Below are 17,396 nucleotides of genomic sequence, written 5' to 3'. Positions count from 1 at the left end.
TCCAAAGAAGGCCTTCAAGCTAGTAAGTTTGTCAGAGAGGAGCTTGAAGAGAGGGACTCATTAACTAGAATGATGTCTCGTACAATGAAGGTCTCTGCTTTAAAAAGAAGAAAGCAAAACAAATAGTATTCCTATTGTTTGCCCAGCACAAAGTCTGGTTTGTTTTAAGGAAGTATCTGGTCCTTGACATTTTCATTTTCTTGCTGTTGGCTCTGAATTGCTCACCTGAGACTGAGCTGCAGGTGTCTTCAGGTTCAAACAAAGTAGAACATTCTTGCTTCTCAGATTTTAATGAAATTTGTATGCTGTGGTAAGGCCAGAAACTATATTTTTTTTTTTTTTTCCCCAGGGGAAAAGAGGTGGCTGAAATTGCTGTGTGGGAGGGTAGAAAGAAAAGGATGGGGACAAAGGGATGAAAAATTTGTGTGAGAAAACACAGCTGGCTAGGCTGCACATCTCCTGTGCATTGAGCTCTGTGTATCTAGAGGGTGATAACACCAAAAAAAAAAAAAATTTCCATTGCCTGTGTTTGTCCAGTTGGCCTGTTGCCCACTTGTACTCATGCAGTTGTGAAGACGTGGTACTCCTGCTTTACTCTGGGTAAAGAAGAGATGGGAGCTACTGATGTAACTGGAAAAAGGCAGTGAGATAGAGCTACTTTGGATGTGGCAGTTTATTACTTGTCCTTCCTCATTTGAAAAAAAAAAAACCCAAAATATGAATTTAAGTAACTCCATGGTTTTTGTCCTAGCTAAAATGAGGGACATCTCAGTCATAAATAGAATGAAAAGGAGAAACATACATTAGATTGAGTCTTTGTTCATGCAGGCGGATTTTTTCTATAAATTTTTAATGTTTGTGGTGTTGCTTTGCCACTCCAAAACACTACAGCTGAGTGCAGATATTTCAGAAGATGCTTCTGGATGTGTCTGCCTAATGACAGCCCGGAGTTTTGACTTTTGCTGTTGGGACTTCTGTTATGTGTATTGTGATAGTACTAGCAGAGCAGTTAGTAGGCAAACCATTGCCTTAGTAGGCAAACCATTGCTGTTCACAGAATGCTTGCGATCGATAGTGTGAAAAGTGTGCTGAACTCTTTTTGTGGAGTGTTTTTCCATTGTATCTTCTGTCAGACTCATCTCTTGTGTTAGTGCTATACCCAAGCAGCTTTTTTTAGCCTTTGATCCAAGATAACTGACACTTAAGACAACAGAGTCTTGCTTCCTTGGTTTTAAAGTGCTTTAGCTACCCATGTCTTACCCATGTCACTTGCAACTGCGTTTTGGACCTGCTCTTGCAGAAAGGCATATCTGCCCTGCTCCAACTTGTTCAGAAATAGTTTATTTCCAGGGAAACTTGTTCAGCTAAGAGATATGAGATCTCATTATACTTTTAAAAGCATCTATGCCTTTGGCATGCTGACCTCCCACCAAACTCACTGGGCAGGCTAAGTTGGTGCTCTGAAAATTAATCAGGCAAGAGCGATTGTGCTTTACTTTCACTTTTTCTCGCTGCTGATAGAGAAAATCTTGAGATAATTTGCCTTTTTAATGGCATTTTTCAAAACAAATGAAGCCCGTTCTTAAAATGCTATCTAGTGCTTATTCCTAGATAAGCAGGTACTTTGCAGCTAGAAGCATTGCAGTGCCTGGGTGAGGAGGAATTAATTAGCAACCTTCTAGCTAGATGGTGTCCTCTTTCACTGTTCTCAGATTGCAAAGGGTAAGAATGAGAAAAAAACCTACCTGATTATCTCTTGTCGTGATTTGCTACTGGCCTGCCTGAGACAGCTTATGCCAAGCATTCTGAGTAGAGTTCAGTTAAAGTTTCCACCAGGAGCTGGGCTGCTGCCATTCCCAGCTTGCACACTTTGCCTGTCCATGCTGTCCTTCGGCTGGGGCAGTCCTTGTTGGTCACCGCTGAGAGGTGTTGGGGACAGAGGGCACGACTGCTACATTATAAAGGGCAAGAGTTAGCATTGTCACTGCAGGCTGCAGCTTTGCTTGTGCTCATGAAGTTTCACCAGGGAGTTACTGTGGCTCAAGGGCTAAAAAACCAGCACTTTCTCCAAACCCACCCTCTCTCAAGTTACAGCAAGAAGTCACCTTTCCCTTGGCTTCATTTTGTTCGCTAAACATTGCTCTAAGAAAGCAAGTCTTTAGTTACTGTTTTGATAAGCATGGGTATTTCTTGAGAATAAAAAATGAAAGTAAACATGTCAACTTTTTTCCACCTACATGGTAAAAATGAAATTTCTCCAACAACCTTTAGAAAAACAACTTTTCACTTATGGTTGTGGTAGAAGCTGTTTTATGGCAGTGTATCTTTGAGTGTATCTATATGTCCCCCCTTTTCCTCCCTGAAACTTGTTGGTACTCTTGTTGCAAGAGGTTTTTTGTTTATACTACAGCTATATTAGCGCTGTAGCAGGGTATAGGCTACTGCTCTTGACCCCTGGGGTTTCTTCGAAGGTCACAATGGAGGGGCTGGAATTCCTGCCTTAATTACATTGCAGCAGAATATCCATGCTGGTTTTCCCAAAAGATTAACAGAATGATACTGCACTGCTTTGAAATGTGATCTCAGAGGAGCATCTAGCTCTCAGGATATCTTCTTTCATGTTTTAACACATGCATGGATTTTGTGTATTTTTAAATGACTAATTACTACTCCTTAGAGTAAAATGTGTGTGGTAGTTTATCACACTGGTTGTCTGCTGTTGCTTTTGTCTTTCTTACCAGAAGCCTTCAGTGCTCTCCTTTGGAGAAGCAGCGAGGAGAGACTTTGTTTCCCTGGTTTTGTGAAGGGAATATTTTGAGATAGCGAAGCTGCACCTTTTATGCAGTTGCTGCAATGTACAGTAAGGTACAGCTCTACAGATTTTAAAAATAAATACACACAAAAAATTGTTCAGTGGTTAGGCTTGATAGACTGCAAAGATGCCAGCAGAATTGCAGTGAAACTGAAGGCACTGATGTTGCTGTTCTAGGACTTTGGGGGAAGCATGCTAGAGAGAACTGTGTGCCTTTCCCTCCTTATTTATAGCTTGGCTCCCAGAGCAAGTAGATTCTTGACTCAAATCCAGCTATGCTGTGAAATGTGGTATCAAGCTATCTGCTGTATTGTGAGCAACTGGTTTATCAGTTGTGGGCCCTGGCATGGTCAACACAGCAGAGACGTTTTGCAGGTGCCCTCTTTCATACAGCGTCTGTGGTTTTCTCTTTGCTCTTGGTCTGAGGCGGTGCCAGAGCACATCAGAATGAGTTGTCTTCATCTTAACTTCTGTATGCTAAGAGCACTTCCAAAACGGACTGCACCTCCAGGGAAAATATGAACATATGTGATTTCACTGCTGCTTTACCTCAAAGCATTTTAGTCTCCAATTATTCTGGAAATAGTCTCTCTTTTAATAATGATACAAGGCTCTTTCTTTCCTTCTTTCTCTCAGAACTTAAGTACTGAGAAGGAAGACTGGAACAGTTGTTTATGCACCTGAATTACCCCTCCTCCCTTTTGCCCCAAATCCTTGTGTCCATACAGACAGGCTATAGATGACAACATTTTTTTGGATGGAAGCCCACAATAATACTTTTTTCTTTCTGTCACTGTTGATGAAAGTGTCATGAAGACACTTGCTGCAGGGCAGAGCAAGGAGGTTCGTGTTCCTAGTGCGTACTCCAGATGTTTATGTAATGTGCCTAAGCTTGCTGTGGAATACAAAATATTTGTGAAAGGCCCCCAGGTTTATCCATGGATAAGCTATTTGTCCAGGTTTTCTGAACAAAGCGGGAGAAAGAGCTTAACTGAGAAGCCCTAATTAGCTCTGTGCTCTAGCAGCTCTTTCCCATGAGAATGACTTGTGGAAGGTTGTTATCAAACCACTTCAAAATTGGAACCTTAAAACTATAATATTGACTTTTCCCTTTATTTTTATTTACTGGAATAGCAAATACTGAAACAGACTGGAGAAATTCCTGCTCTTAAACGGTGGCAATTAAATGATTGCAACCAGCATTTGATGCAAACTCAGATCTTTGTTCTGTTCCTCTCTTTACTACAAGCCACTTTTGTTTGACTTAAAGCATTTTCATTGCATACCTCAGACCTTTTGAATAGATATTTTAGGTAAGGCTTAAGATGGTTGCTTTGTCATCTTTTAATTTGTTTTTAGGTTATGTGGAAGAGGGAGAAAATCTTCACAATAAAGCTGTTCACATTTTTCACGCATGTGTAAGAAGGTATGCAGGTTTTAAACTCTGCATAAACCATTGTCTACAAAAACATATTTAAAACTTGCCAGAAAAGTCACCAGCAAGTTCTGGTTATGTAGTCAAAATAACTTGGCACTGAGCAATTTTTGTATCTTGCGATTTCAAATTCATGTGGAAAATATTGTCCTGAAGTTTTACTTTCTATGAGGTTACCGTGGCAACTTGTATCCCCTGACATCCACGGTTATCCTGCATAAAGGGAAAACACATTGTTGAAACTACGAATTCTGACTTAAAATACTGAGAGGTGTTTCACTACATGCATTGCTGTGATTTCCAAAGTTTTGGAAGTATATAATGACAAACAAGAGATGCAGGGAGCTGGGCTGCTTGAAAAACAAAACAGAAGAATGATTCTAGAATTATTCATGTATCTTTGCTGGAACAGTGTTCCAGATGCATGCATTGTCCCTAATGCCTGGGGAATTAGCTGAAATAAATACCTTCTATTCCACATGTATTTGTGCCAAGCACCAAGAATAAAATGGGCTGAATCAAGAACACTGGAAGTTCCATTGTAGCAAGGGGTTAGTCAAGTTACATGTTGCCCAGAACAGCACGATGTGGATGTTGGTATCAAAATAAGTTCAGGGGCAACTGGGATCAGAACAGCTGTAGATGCTGCTGCATCTCACTTGGTCAGGAGTGCAGCTGGGTCTTGATTTTGAGGGATACAAGAATTTAGCTAGAGGAGACTGTTACTTGACATGTGTGTGCAGTTCTTCTCTCTTGTGAATAGCATTTCCTCCATCTTCAGAAAAAATTGCTTTTTGTGTTGTTTTCTAGCCTTAAAAGTACTGATAGTTTTGTGTATTTCACAGCTCCAGCTGTGAATATTGGCTTGTAGTATTTCATTTTTTTTTTTCCTGATTCTGATTCATCTTTCTGAAACTTGAAAGGTGAATGCTGCTTTATCCTTGAAGGGAAGACAAGGCTATATGCAGAGGGCACTCGGTATGCTTGGTGTGAAGGGCAAACTGCCATAAGCTTAGGCAGCCATGATATGAGCTGCCGATCCCTCTGGAGTCAGGAACAAGCATGGTCTCTTTTCTTAGAGCTTCATCTGCCTGTTTACCTTCCAGTGGGTTTTTATTCCAACCAGCCCTATGGATGGTCTGATTCTACCAAAGGTCCTTGGGTTTGCTGAGGAGCAGGCAGGCACCCCGCAGGTGTGTGAGGCAACACCTTGCAGGAATGGGTGGATGAACGATGGGATGTGGCTGGTGCTACAGCAGGCATCCTCAGAGGTGCCACATCAATGAATGCAATGGGTGTGTGGGGTTGAAGGAAACAAAATTACAGTATTGTCAGTGTTGGGGCAGAAAGCTCAAAATTCATGGTTTAGCCTGCTGAAGTCTTGGCTTTGAGTTGGCAGCACTGACGTTTTGTCTTTGTAACATATGCACAGTTAAGTCCAGAGAAAATTTCTCTGGCCCTAAAAAATTTTGTTCTCTTGGGACCTCATAAAAAGTCTTCATAATTGATGGCTGGGATATGATCTAAGCCTGGAGTGTCAGTGTGACTTTTCCATTCATATTGGTTTACGGATGAAAGAATGTGTGGCAAATACCCAGAGTAATTATGCATGTTTCTAATGTTTCAGCTTGAATAATACCGCCCACCTTCCCAGAGAGGTCAAGTTACTGTTTCAGGCATTGCAGTTAAATAATGTACCGTGTGCCAGAGAGAAACGGTGGACTAACAGCTTGTAAGTTTTTAATATTGGTTTTTTTTGCTCTTTCAGGAAACAGTGAAATCAGATCTGGTTTGTGTCACTGGGTAGGTTTTGGTGTTACAATCTAATGGACTCTTTAAAACATATCTAAATGGGAGAGTACTTGTGGCATGAAGTGGTGATTTGTTTTTGAATGGCAGTACTTAGTGTAGAAGGAGTATTAAAGTATGTGTGTGTACGCCTGGTTGGTGTCTTTCTGGTAAACAAACTGTTTGCAAACTGCTGCAGCAACCCGAACAGTCCCACACAAGTCAAATTCTGCTCGGCAGAAGCAGTGGTGGGACTGTTAAGTTAAATTTGTGATTTTTCATCCATGGTGACCTTGAGTACCTGCAAGCATGCTGAGATGATAAAGTAGCATTGCAAAGCTCGTGCTGGCTTTTTTCATCTGCATTTCCATTCTGTGCTCTCCCTCCCCTGCCTTTTGCTGGCTGCCCTTGCAAATGAGAGCCTGCAACTTTTCAGGCAGAATTGGTTGAGGTCACTTTGCTTAGTGACATTCATGTTTTATGCACTGTGTGGGCAGACAGAACTTTTGCATGTAGGTGACATTTTTTAGCATTTCAAGAGAAACATACAGTGACAATCACACTGTGCACATGTGTTTTCCCCAGTCTACTTTGGAAGAATGTTGTTAGATTACAGCCTTAATGTCTGTGAGCTGGAGCATGAAAATCTAGTGTTTAATGTTTTGGAGAGGGGGATGATGTTCTATATGTGGAGAGAGAGTGTTGTAGTATTGTAATGAGAGTCTCTCACTAGTTATTTTTTGGCAGAAAGAACTGGAATATTGGTGGGTGAGGGCCTGGATGTGACCCAGCCTTGGGCACTCACAGCCCAGAAAGCCAAACGTGTCCTGGGCTGCATCCAAAGCAGCGTGGGCAGCAGGGCCAGGGAGGGAATTCTGCCCCTCTGCTCTGCTCTGCTGAGACCCCACCTGCAGTGCTGCATCCAGCTCTGGGGTACCAGCACAGGAAGGACATGGACCTGTTGGATCCAGAGGAGGGACACCAAGATGGTTGTTGGGATGGAGCACCTGCCCTATGAGAAAAGGCTGAAAGAATTGGGATTGTTCAGCCTGGAAAAGAGAAGGGTTTAGGTTGATTTAATCGCTGCCTTTCAGTACCTAAAGGGAGCCCTCAAGAAAGATGGAGGGGGACTTTTTACAAGAGGTTGTAGCGACAGAACAAGGGAAAATGGATTAAGGCTGAAAGTAGATAGGTTTAGATTAGATTTTAGGAAAAACTTCTTTACTGTGAGGGTGGTGAGGTACTGGAACAGTTTGCCTAGAAAAGTTGTGGATGCCCCATCCCTGGAAACATTCAGGACCAGGCTGGATGGAGCTTGGTGCAAGCTGTTTTAGTGAAAGGTGTCCCTGCCCATGGCAGGAGGGTTGGAACTAGATATCTTTAATGTCCCTTCCAAACCAAACCATTTTATGATTCCAAAAGTATTGCCATTTGTGTATGCTGCCTTTAGTAGAGTTCCTGTTCCATGCTGTTGCTGAATATGCAAGCCATGATAAGTTTCAGAAGAGAAGAACACCCTAACCAGCACTGCCTGTGTCCTGCTTGTCCTCCCCTTGCTAATTTTCCTTCCTTGTGCTAGGACAAACTGCTTTGTTTTTTAGGGACACTAACAAATGTCTTACCATGATTGGGCTTGAAGTTTAATTGGGGGAAGCTGTTCTGTTGAGAGCTGATGGTGGAACTCTGGGGTATAATCTGTCTTTTTCCTTTAGGCCACATCCTTGGTTATGTAATTTTCCTGGTCTTTGAATCCTTGGAAATGCTGTTTTTGTCTACCATCTCTCATCTAAAAAGAGAGTGTTTTGTCTAGAACGTGGTGCTCTTGAAGGCATGGGAACATACAGTAGTTATTCTGGATTAGTTTGGTTCACTGGAGGTAAATTCAAAATGACCTTGCTTTTAGCTCTTCTTCAAGTAGTTGATTAAGAACATCTGATGAGACAGCTGTCACAGCTGCTTTTTTTTCTTTTTGCACAAGGGAAACAGTATTACCATGACAATGGCCCTCAGTGACATGTGACTTTTGAGGACCCTTCTTGTTGCAGCCTGCTGCAGTGAGGAGCGTGCAACCCAATAGCACTGTGCAGCTTGGGGTTCATCAATTCATTGTGTTTTCAGAGCTTTAGGCTGAAAATATGATGGAGTTTTTTTTCTCATCTCGGTTCAGTATCGTAACTTCCTGTTACAGGAAGCTATTACAGGAGCATGTGGTGAGTGCTGAAGATTATTCCCAAACATTGCTGGATTTTGAATGCTGGTCCACCACAGGCCTTCCAAAATTCCCATTCTTCAGGAATATAAACTTTAGAATATCACTAGGAAGATGGTCCTAATATCCACTTAAAAATCCCCAAAGGCCAGCTAGGTAACATGCATATGGAAAGCCCAAGCTGCAAAGAAGTGACCTGGTCCAGGGTTTGACTTGGTGCCAGAGGAAGATGTGAGCCCTGTTGTTGATTGTCATTCTGACTTGAAGTCTCAGGATGTTGCCTGTCCCTGAGTAAGGGGAGCTTCAGCTTTCAGGGCTAGATATGGAGATGGGTATGTGAAGGACGAATTCCCTAATGCAGGATGCAGGTGCAGGTTCTTGGCATGCTTCTAGAGCAGACCAGCTGCCTATTGTTAGCCATAGCTGTGTTACACCCATGAAGAGGTTTTGTAGAATGATTAGAGGATCAGGGACATGGATTATTGATAAAGGGAACAAATTAATAACAGAACTGTACAAGCAAGAGCCTGCAAGCAAAGGCCTGCATGAGAAGAAACCTTCATGAGAGAGTGCCTGTGTGAGAAACAGGCCTGAGAAACAAAAAGGGAGTTTTAAGGAGGTACAGTCCTGTGCTGATGAGATATACTGACCATGAGAAGGAAGGAAGATTTTTGATCTCTCAAAACAAAACATAAAGCTTGCCAAATGTAGTCTTTTATCTAACCCAATTATGTAGAAGTAAGAATGCGCCTTTGTAAGTTTAAACTAATTAAAGAACTGATAAGCTTGTATTCAATACTATATAAGTGCCTCTGTATTGCTAATAAACGAAGCTTGCATTACCAATCACATTGATTGTGTGCATGGCTTCCCCCACCCGAAAGTCAGCAAAGAGGTGCAGTGGTGACTGACACCTGTCTGGGAATGTTTTCATACTCTGTGTGGATAGGGAAAGAGCACAAAGGAGTTTTTACAGAGATTTGCTTTTATCACTTGAAATCTAGCAACTAAACATTTTTGGGATTCGTAAAGGTTACTAGTGTTTCAGATCTGCTGCTCCTGGAGATAATGTCTATCAGTTCTGTATCTTTAACAGAATTTTAAAGTTTAAGATGTTTAGTGAAGTATCTTCTGCCTTTTAAAAGCTTCCAGGCCCCTTTCCCTCCCTTCCTCTGCTTGTCCAGCTGAGATGGAACCAGAGGAGTAAGCATGTGGCTCTCCTCAGGAGCATCATGTGTCTCACAGAGAGGTGAGAGGCTGTCTCACCTGGGAACAAGGCAAGCAAGATAGTGTTTTATGATGCCTTTCAGTTTCATTCCCCACCTTTCCAGTTCCTTTTCATTGCAAGACAAAAGAAATACCTTCATGCCCTTTCCTAATCTCTGCTTGCCTTAAGGAAGCAAGCACAGATTTATCATGTGTTGTTGCTTATCAGCGGTATTTTATGATATGGTGATGTAAACAAGCAAAGGATGTAACTGGATAAGAGATGTAGTACAGGATTTAATTGATGTATTGAGGAAAGTTAAAAGAAGATGATAGGTAGTTCTGTGCCTAACATCAAGTCTCCCATCTAAACTGGCCTTGTAAAGCCCATCTTGCTCCATCCTGCTTTAGAGCCATAAGAAATAAATTATGTTTTAAGATCTGGGCTGAGATTTGCTATCTTAGTTTTGCAGTCAGAGAACAAAGAATTACATCTGGCTGCACATGGGCATGTGTGGAAGAAAAATCCCTCACAAACAAAGCTGGGGTGTGTTAATGACTCTATCTCCTCAGTCACCGGGTGTGAATCCCCTGTATAGGTGAAGTTCACAAGTAGCAGTCTCCCTGCAGATGGGAGAAACGAAAGTCCTGGGTGAATTCTAGCACTGGCAGTGAGGCTTCATCTCTGTCATCAGCCTCGGTTGTTGGAGTGGACGTTTGTGCTGTTTCTTTTCAGAACTTTGCCCATTTCTGGTTAAAACTCAGATCTCTGTTTGCCAGCTGAAGATCTGCATTGCAGTGGTGGTTTGTCCTACCAAGCACAGGTCTCCTCTCACAAAGCCCAGCCTGAACTCCCCAGTTTCTGTAGGGAAGGCACTGGAGGAGGGTATGGAACATGTATCTGACCTCTGAGTGTACAGTGAATGCTGAGTTAACTTCACCTGACTTGACAGCTGAAGATATTAAGGTTCAGCCCACATTTGTATGGCTTGGTGGGTTTTGTCACAATCTTGACCAGTTTTTGTTATTTGGAGACTGAAGTGTTTACCTATCTTGTCACTTTTACTGTGTACAACTCACAGTCAGCCTTTGGGTAAAAGAAAGTATTTTGAAGGAGACAGCCTTTTATTAGGCAGTCCTAAACTCAGATGTACACCCTATGTTTTGACAACATTTGTGAATGTTTTTGGAATGGATCGGGTAGTAAATGTGTCTTTTATGACACCTTTATATTTTTCATGAGCTTGAAGTATTTGTGTAAGTGTGCAAACCGTTGCTTTAACCACCTATTCATGAAATGCAGTTTAATTTATCATAAGTGAATTATTATGCTTTTTATAGTATTTTATTCATCTGTGCTGTATCTGGCAGACTTAAGTTTGAGTATTTGTCCTCTCTGCTGAGACCATGAAAGTCTCAAGGACTCTTGATACTGTTTAATCGATGTGATTTCTCCCTGTCTCAAAGCAGTGCACTCTGTTTGACAGTTGTCCTTTTGCCACAAGAAACAGCCCACGTGTTGAAAGCAGTCACCAACTTCTGAACACAGTGGTACAAACCCAAGGTGAAGCTGCCCTTCCTTGTGCTGTGACCTCTGTCTGTGCAAAAGTGACTGACACGTGAGAAGCCAGCCTTGCCTGCAGCTTCTAGCTGAGCTGGTGTATCCCATTTACCTGCAACGTGATCCATGTCACTTAAGTAAATCCTCCGGAATTAATGGGCTTTGCAAAAGGTCTCTGTTGAGAGAGGCCATAAGAACAGGATTGTCTCAGAAATTATTAATTTTTAAATGTGTATTTGTGAGGAGGAGAAAGGGGACTCAATAGGGGCTCTTCAGAATCTGAAATTGTTCTGCATGCAGTAAAACACTTCCATTTTCTTTTTGCTTGTTTGTGCCACAGGGAATGACCCTTCTGTGTCTTTTCATTCTGTGTTGTGGACAGGTATGAGGCTGTGTTCTCCTGCAGGTTGTATTGTCTATCAGGTGTTCCCCTTCCCTATTGCACTCTGGTTGTTCAAAAACCAGTTCCTACTGGGACAGGTGCTTTAAGCGACTGCTGAGTACGTTATTCCTTACTGTATGTGTTTTAACAAGTCAAAAGAAGATCAAAGTCCATTTGCAGTACGTGAAGAGCACTTCTCGGTACCAAGAGGTCGCATCAGGTTCAGTAGATAAAGTGTTCTGGCTTCAGCGCAGGGCTTGTTTTATTGCCAGAAAGCTGAAAGCAAAGTCACTTTGGCAACAGTGTAACTTCTGCCCTGCTAACAGCCACACTATTACCTGCTCCTTGGAGCTTACTAAATGGAGAACATTTACACTAGTGCTGGAGGGTTTCTCCGTGGTCTGTTTTAAATGTCTGTTAAAATGTGGCATGAATGGCCGCAGCTGATTGTCAGACAAATCACCATTATCGTTACACGTGGCTCCTCTGAGATGCTGACCTGAACCTTTTCTTCTGGGGCCCAGGAGACTGTAGGTATACCCTCTCACATTGCTCCTCCTAGCAGCCGAGGATGCTCAGTAATTGCTTGTCGATTATTTTACTGTTTGTCAAGAATTGGTGCAGTTCAGTCTTGTGTGCTGAAGATCGTCGATTTCAGTAAAACACACAGCTTCTGAGAGGAAACACCCCTCCATGAAGGGCTCATCTTTGGTGTAAGGCTCTTCTTCCATCTGGTAGAGACTGCTTGGGGTGGGAGGCAGGTATCCAAATGGCACGATACATCAGCATTGGGAGATTCCCCAGGCAGAGCAGTCACGTTACTGTGGTGTCCTGCCCGGATTAATTAGTGTCTCTGAAGGGGTAATTAGCATGGTGCTTTGTGCCACCCAGACATAGCCTTAGTTATTTTCTTTAGTAATTATGAGAACTTATGTCAGTGAAATTTACCAAGGCTGGGTAGTGCTTTTGACAGCTTAAAGGCTTTCTGACCAAAGATGGTAGAACATGTTCACCAGGAAATAGTGTCTTCACCACTGGAAATGTTACACTCAGATTTATTTTAAAATGATGTCTCCTTCACACCGAGAATGTAACTACCCTTCTGGTGCTATGCAGGACATCTCTAGCTGACTTAGCAGTGCTTGTTGGATATAAAATCTGAGGAATATCTCAATAAACTATCCAGGCATGGCCTTGCAGTTGAGGGACTGGTGTTTTTTCAGGCCAGCGTAAATTCCTCTTTAGATAAGTGAATCAGGCTGCTGTCTGCTGGAGGGAAGTGTGTGTGTTGGAGGAGCGTGTGGGAGGAGGTGTTGCACAGTTTTAGAATGGAAAAGGAGAGAAGATGGAATACATGTGTTACCCATCTGTAGGGAACTTGTCAGGCTAGTGAAGTATGCTGTGAAACATGTGGACCTTTTGTTAAGAATTGTTAACACCATGTCTTTGGGATTTTAAGGACTCTCTGTTACACAGCAAGTTTTGCTTAAATCTTAAATGTTACAAAGGTTAGAACTTCATGTAAAAATGACAACTTTATCAGTAAATGCACTCCTGTTGTATATTCAATATCTCTGCTTAACTGTTTGATGTTTGGTTTAATTTCTGCTTTTCTTTCCTTCTGCTTAACACTGTCATGCTAATCACTGAGTAAATTTTCTGGCTGGAAATGAAATTAGATTGCCATTTGTGAGGCAGTTTAGAAGAACAGTTACTTTTTTAATGTGAGATACAGCCATCCATTTTGTACAGATTTAAATTTTGCTTAATGCTACATAGATTTTTTTAAAATACCCGTTGTAACAGAATGTTTTCTAATGTTTGGTGTTTTTATTAATACCTGTTAGGTGTGGTTTGTTCTCCCCTTAAGGGAAAAAATGGGTGTATGTACTGTTTTTTGTTGTGGTTGTGCTTGGATGTGTAGGAGTCAGATGATTGTGTACACATGCATGCTGTGATTTGTTTGGGGTAAAAAGTGAAACTGAAGCATTCTTTCTATCTGGTGTGCAAAACAGTACGGTATGTGATAAATCTTAGCTCCTAAAGGATTTCTGACTTTTGATCAGTTCTCTTTGACAAAGAGGATCAATTTCCACAGCATTGTTACTAGTTCATCTTGGGGCTCAAGCTGCATCCTGGTTCTGGCCTTTGGTGTTGCACAGTTACTGTGTTTTCAGGCTGATCTGGAACAGGTGTGGGCATAAACTCTCTTCAGCTAAATTACAGAGTACCCAGTAGGGCGTTTATGCTAGCTGTGGGACAATGTGCAGAATGTGAAATCTGCTGGAGAAAAATTAACCCATGAGAAATACCTGAATGATCTTGACACCATGGTATAGGGACACATGGCAGCAGGGGTTTGAAAGACAGGTTTTTGTGTCCTTGAACAGTGGCCCAGGGTGTATAACTGCTGATTGAACATCTGGAAACTGCTGCACTGCTTTATTCAGAAGTGTAGTGCAGGAGGTTATAGAGAAAAGCAATGATTGTGGTACTTCCCATAATCTGTGAATATAGAGCTCCAAGGATATAATTTGTTTCCTATAATCTCCAGTTTCCTTATGCATTGCAGTCTTTATTATTATGTAAATGGAGATATTTGTAATCATCTTAGAATGTACCCCCATTATAAGAAAGGCGTTTTCAAGGTATCATGAATAGGTAACTTGCTGTGTAAAATGTTCATATTTTACATAAATGTCTAAAAGTAAAAGTAAATTGAGAAAGTGTTGGAAACAGGAGGGGTGAAGAAATTTATTGCCATTTCCTTGGAGTAACTTAAGAACACTGAATACTAATTTAAAGCTTATTTAAGATTGGGGCTTTTGGATTTCTGTTTTTTAACAAATGTAGGTGTCCAACTTAGTTTCCCCCTCCACTCCTTCCAAAGACATGGACCCTTGTAGTTTCCCTTCAAATGCTATTTTTTATTTTAGTTTATGAAGATAATTAACCCTTAGGAAGCTTTTTAAAGGATTTGTAAACAGTGTAGGGTTAGAACAATCTATCTATCTCTGTGTAGGCACATTGGCCTGTGACATGCTTTCAATGCTAGATTTTTTATTAATTTTTAATAAAAACCTCTATAATTTTTATTTGATATGATTGGCTTCCACTCCATTAAGCCCCCAGTCGCTGTCATTTTACAAAACGGGACAGAGGTCACTTTGTCTGTTCATACCAATGCTTTAGGGAAGTACTTAACAACCTGTATGATAAGAAGTGTCTTTTGCCTGAAAATAATCTTTAAAACTCTCTTGAGTAATCATGCTAGATACAGGTAAGTTTTTCTGCTGGCCCATCACTCCACAGCTGTCAAGTGTCAAAGTGGCATCATTGTGCAGCTGTTCCACATTGGAACTGCCTCAGGGTGCAGCTGACTGGAACTGTACCTGTGAGTGGCTGTGAGGCAGGATATCTCAGTGCAAGGAACCCTGTTGGTGTGTGTGTGGATGTGCCTCTACTTTTGGGAAGTTTGCTCTTGTGGGGGATTAAACACGGGTTGGAGCTGAAAAACAAGTATCTAAACCTTAGTGGTGGAACATCTTTGCTGAGTTGCTGTGGAGGAAGAGAGCTGCCTTATGTGCCGTGGTGGTGCAGGCCTGAACTCTGCTACAGTTGGAGTGTCTTTACTTAGTACAGGTTGAGTGCTTGTAAGATGAGAATTTTGAGAAAAGCCTGTCCGGGGAAATGAGCCAAGTCCATCTGTAAATGTTTCTCCTTTTCCTGTAGTTTATAAAGTACCTCCATGTGTCTTCCACATACATCAAGATCCTTGCTTATAAAGTGCTAATACTGAGCTCACATGGGCTTCTGATGCATTTCCCCGTTCAAACTAGTACCAGGTTGCAAACATTTACTGCTCTGTTTCTGTAACTGGTGTGGCTGGTGTATCCTGACATGCCTGGAGCTTTGTTTCTGTGCATTCACATGGACTGTTGTTTGAACAAAGATTTAAATTGGGAAGGCAGGGCAGGATGACACAGCTATTGTGAGATGCATGCGTTCTCCTCAGGGTGCTGTAGCCAAAGTGTGCTTGAGCATTTCACCTTGGAAACAAAAAATAACTTAGTCTTTCATTTTTGTGGTTGTTGGTAATTTCCTTATTGTTCAGCAGCATGGCCCTTCCAGGTATCAGCAGTTTTAAGCATAAGATACATTGCACGACGTATGCAATGACTGATTGGTTCTTTTAATTTCTGTTCTTGTAGGATGACTCTGAGGTTCCTGAATGTGCTGTCAAATGCTGAAACATTGAATTAGCTGAATCTGCTGCATTTTCTGATGTTTAAAAAGGCCTAAAGGAAAGTAGAGACTGGCACTTCTGTTACAGTCTTTTAAGGTAAGGTATGATTTCTTTTGCTGGGGTAGCGGGAAGAAGACAGACATGGTTCCACAGACTGTCCTAGCCCCACCTCTTGCTGTCTAATCAACCTATTGTCGTTTACTCCCATACTCACTCCTCTCCCACCAGTGGGATGGGGGAGAGAACCAGAAGAGTGAAAGTGAAAAACTCGTGCATTGAGACAAAGACAGTTTAATAGGGAAAGCAAAAACCAGGATGGAAGCAAAGCAAAACAAGGAATTAATTCACCACTTCCCATGAGCAGGCAGGTGTTCAGCCATTCCAGGAAGGCCAGGCCCCATCTCACATAACAGTGACTTGGGAAGACAAACTCCATCACTCCAAATGGTCCCTCTTCCTTCTTCCCTCGGCTTTATATGCTGAGTGTGATGCCATATGGTCTGGAATATCCCTTTGGTCAGCTGGGGTCATCTGTCCTGGCTGCGTTCCCTCCCAGTTCCTTGTGCACTCCCAGCCTCCTTGCTGGTGGCATGGTATGAGGAGCAATAAAAGGCCTTGACATTATGCGTGCACTCATCAGCAATAACTAAAATTTCCCTGTGTTATCAATCCTGTTACTAGCACAAATTTAAAGCATAGCTTTTTACCAGCTACTGTGAGGAAAATGAACTCCACCCTAGCCAAAACCAGCACAAAACTATATGAACCTAAAGTCTTGTATTGGACCCAGCTATCAGTATTTGTTGGTTAGAAGCCGATTCACTGACTTCAGTTAGACAAAATCCGTGCAATTTGAAGAAACATTCATACAGAAACAATTTATTTTCTTTTCCTAAATCATTAATTCTACACTCTTAAGTGCTTGTGTATCTTTCCATTAGAATATCTTAGTCCTTCTATCTATGTATCAATAATTATTTAGTAGTAGGTGGTCTTCAGTCCCTATATAATACCCTGCCGAGACAAATTCTCCATCAGGAAGAATGAGCCTGTGAAGCTAAACATGAGTGTAGCTAGAAAAGTGACCATTCTACTTTGACTAGACATTGCTGCTGTGATCTTTCATTAATTACCCATGTTTTGTACGCATCTTTTGGATTTATGGCTGCCTTTTCAGCTGCACTGTAGTGCTGCTGCATTTTCTTAGCAGCACAGCAGAGCAGCCAGACACCAGACTGTCAGGGAGTCAGTCAGTACCACGTTTATGCAGTGCCCAGTGAGCAGCATGGCCTCTTATCGCTGCAGATGACCAGTGACTGCATGTAAATACCCCAGCAGGACAGGGCTGTATAGATTTCTTTTTTTTTTTCTTTTTCCCTGTGCGAAGATCAGTGTTAAGAGCAACACCAAAGGGATGGCCTGAATTAAATCTCTAAGAAAGGAAACCCAGATGGGTAAAGGCTCTTTGCTACTGACTCCTGGATTGCTTCACGTTTGACAGCTGCTGTTTGAAGTGGCAGGTGAATCCTGTTTTTATTTACATTTGATGAGTATCACTGCCTGCCCACCTTATTGCATGCACTGCAGTGTGCTGCAGAGTTGGATGAGGGGTAAGACACACCTAAAACTGAACTTCTCTTTTGAAGAGGAAGGATTTAGTCTCTTGACAATTGTTATTATCTAGGATGGCTAATTGCTTGTCTTGTGCTATTTTTACTGTGTTAATCAGAGTGCAAACAAGCAGTGGGGGATGGCTC

At 41.8% G+C, this 17,396-nt stretch overlaps 1 protein-coding gene across 1 annotated transcript in view; it reads left to right on the top strand.

Annotated features, from left to right (window-relative positions):
* LOC121673052 (KN motif and ankyrin repeat domain-containing protein 1-like) overlaps positions 1–17,396 on the top strand; it is a 129,340-nt gene that overhangs the window by 17,431 nt on the left and 94,513 nt on the right. Inside the window, 1 exon segment of the mRNA XM_042046088.1 lies at positions 15,605–15,735. The gene's annotated coding sequence lies outside the window, so the exon portion shown is untranslated.

The sequence above is a fragment of the Corvus kubaryi genome, unplaced genomic scaffold (assembly GCF_017639235.1).
Source record: "Corvus kubaryi isolate FWS band 111438036 unplaced genomic scaffold, C.kubaryi_AGA036_p1.0 65148, whole genome shotgun sequence".
Lineage (NCBI taxonomy): Eukaryota > Metazoa > Chordata > Aves > Passeriformes > Corvidae > Corvus > Corvus kubaryi.
Note: the sequence above shows the minus strand (reverse complement) of the source record. Positions and strands in the feature narration are given on the sequence as shown.